Source organism: Macrotis lagotis, chromosome 2 (assembly GCF_037893015.1).
Source record: "Macrotis lagotis isolate mMagLag1 chromosome 2, bilby.v1.9.chrom.fasta, whole genome shotgun sequence".
NCBI lineage: Eukaryota > Metazoa > Chordata > Mammalia > Peramelemorphia > Peramelidae > Macrotis > Macrotis lagotis.
Window position 1 is genome coordinate 182,073,371 of NC_133659.1, and position 3,175 is coordinate 182,076,545.

Genomic DNA, 3,175 nt, shown 5'->3' on the forward strand with positions numbered 1-3,175 from the left:
CCTCCTTTATCAAACCCTCCCTTTCTTTCCCTATTCCTTTTCCCCTTCTTCCCTCCCTTCGCTTAGTTCACCTTTTTCTTTCCCTTTCCATCACCTCCCTCCCCTTTTCCTCTTTTAATACTTGAAAGGTCTAGTCATTGGTGCTAAATTTCTCAAGTGAAAAGCTTTGAATTTGAAAATATGAAACAGCATCTGCTCTGGGAAGGGGGGTTAGTTGGGGGGGGTCAGGAATGATTTCAGAAAGAGATGGCTCATCAACAAAAGTCAGGTTTATGCTATGGCTTCATAGTAACATATAAATATAATAAATAAGTCATTTCCATAGGAAGTGGTTATGTGCATCACATTTCAGCCTTGAAATGTAGACACAAAATCCAGTATCAGACATGCGTCCGTGAAAGGCCACATCAACAGAGCTGCCAGGTACTGCCAATGAATTTTGTACTGTTGACAGTCTTCATGATTTGGATGCCAGAACTCGGTGTTCAGGATATACATAGTATGGGTAGAAATCACTTTTCTGTGCACCTGTAAAGCTTCAAAAAGGTCATACATGTTTTACAGGAGACAGTGAAGCTGGCAATGTATCTCCTGAACAAGCTAACAGTAGAGAGACCTGCTGCTTGGCATCATGGGGGTGAGAGGGAAACTGGGTTCTGACCCACAGAAGGGACAGAATATGCTGGCAAACATTCAATTAAGTTATTGTACACTACTACCTATTCTTTAGGTAAGGCGGTGGATTCACATTGCTATCAAATGCATATTTAAAATTACCATCTTGCAATTGGTAAGCTTTTCTTCTTGATAACACTGATGTCAGAATATCTTTTAGGTGATTCTCCACTGCATATACAATAGCAGTCACTGCCTCTTCAGTGACTTTGTCCATGCCATGCTCATATGCAGTTACTATCATTCTCCCCTTCAGTTGGCCCCAAGTAGGAAGCATCATTGTATGAAAACAAAGCTTCAAATAATCATCATCTTGTGGATCCTTTGCCACAATATGCTGGGCTCCCAACAATGGATTCTGAGTCTGGAAACCATGATCAAATTTTGTTTTTTCTTTCCTTTGGGTTTTCCAGGTTTAGCTGTGGAACCTCTTATCCAGGGTGGTAAAGACCCAGCACCCTCTGGTGTAGAAATTAAAATCTGACATCGAGTTAGCATAGCCAAGAGAAAATCATTGTGGGAATGTGCATTTTCCTGTGTGAGAAGTCAATGAGCTCTGAAGTCAAATTCTTTCTTTACTGATCTTCTGCTTGAACCACAATTTCAAGTTATCCTAACATTTGTTGCCGAGAACCTCGCTCAGCTTCTTCTTGGCCTCATCCAGCTCCCTCACAAAGGTCACCAGTGCTGCCCTAACTCCCACTGCAGAACCATGCATGTGCAGGCTGAAGGTGCTTCAGTCCCCAGCCTCTTAGGGAGCAAGCCTCTTTATTTCAATTTCCATTGATCTCAAACTCAAGTTTTCTGGAATCCCAGATAAATATTTTGAGGAGTACCCTCTTGCCCTTTTGGAAAATTAAAGATAAATATATTCCTAAAGGTTTAGCTATACTCTTGATTAAATACTACCCTGACAAAACTGCTGGAAAATGTTTAAGTTTATGCCCAAATTCTACTATAGCATGTAAATTATATGTATATGTCTATACATATTAATCAGTAAACATGTATGTACATAATATAGGAAAGACTTCATGTACTAGCTAACTGTGCAACCCTGGGCAATTCACTTAACCACGTTTGCCTCAGTTTCTCATATGTAAGGTAATATGGAAAAGAAAATGGTGAACTACTCCAGTACTTTTGACAAGAAAATTCTAAATGGGGTCATGGAGAGATGTGCACAATTAAAATAACTAAACAATAAAAAGTATGGGTACCATAGAAAATTTTTGGATATAAAATGTATCCATTCAATTGTGTATTATTATTATTATTTTATTAAGCTCATTCTCCTCTTTTTCAATATACAGATAGAAATGGGGGGGGGGGTAGAGCCAAGATGGAGACAGGAGAGGATCATGTCTTAGGTGCTCTCTCTCTCTATTATTTCCAAACTTATGAAATAAGGACTCTAACTGAATTTTCAAGAGACAGAATACACAAAGTAATCAAATGAGGCAATTCTCCAGCTTAAGGTACCCCACAAAATAGTGGAAAGGACCTGCTTCATGGGGTTAGAGGAGTGGACTACCAGAGTGAAGGAACTTCAGCCTCCAGGAGGCAGCCCCAAGGTGCTGGGAGGCTCACGGCACTTGGGGGGCAGTTTCCTGACCTACAGCCAGGGAGCACTGGGCACAACTTAGGGGACCACTGCCAGAGCAAGCTTGTGAAGCCCAGCCCTCAGAGCACTCAGCTAACAGCTTGGCCATGGAAGCCCAGATCCAGGAACTGGAAGCAGGTGGAGTCAGTAAGCAGGAGCCCTGAGGCATGAGTGCTGAAACTAGGTAGGGGAGTGGAGAGAGACTAAAGAGTTCTGTCCTCTGTCCCTGTAACAGGACTCTGGGGCTCTGACCACGTTCAGATCTTGATTGCAGTCTAGGCCCCCCATAGAACAGCAGCCCCCCCACCTCAGTCCTTTGGCAGAGGGGTAAGCTTGTGGTTATTCACAGACCAGGAGGGAAGACAGAACCTCACACATGGAGAACCTTGTGGGCAGGGTGTCCCAAAAATACTGAAAAGCTCAGGAAACATCCCCAAACCAGGCACAGGCTGGAAAAATGAGGAAAAAGAGAAAAAAGGGGAACACCATTGAGAAATATTTTGTCTATGATCCCAAGAAGGATCAAAATACTCAGTCTGATGATGAGAAAGTACAAGCTTCTGCATCTAAAGACTCCAAGAAAAACGGAAATTGGGCTCAGGTTATGACAGAGTTGAACAAAGACTTTGAAAATCAAGTGAGAGAGACAGAGGAAAAATTGAGAAAAGAAATGAGAAAGATGCAAGAAAACATGAAAAAGAAGTCAGCAGCTTAGTAAAGAAGATCGAAAAAATGCTGAAGAAAATAACATGTTTAAAAACTAGCATAGGTCAAATGGATAAAATAGTTCAAAAAGTTATTGAGGAGATGACTGCTTTAAAAAGCAGAATTGGCCAGATGGAAAAAGAGATAAGAAAACTCTCTGAGGAAAACAAATCCTTCAGACAAAGAATGGAA

General features: G+C 41.4%; 1 pseudogene; it reads right to left on the minus strand.

The window, feature by feature from the left end:
* Positions 1 to 348: 348 nt before the first annotated feature.
* LOC141512036 (transcriptional adapter 1 pseudogene) lies at positions 349 to 1,393 on the minus strand (annotated as a pseudogene).
* Between the last annotated feature and the right edge of the window lie 1,782 nt (positions 1,394 to 3,175).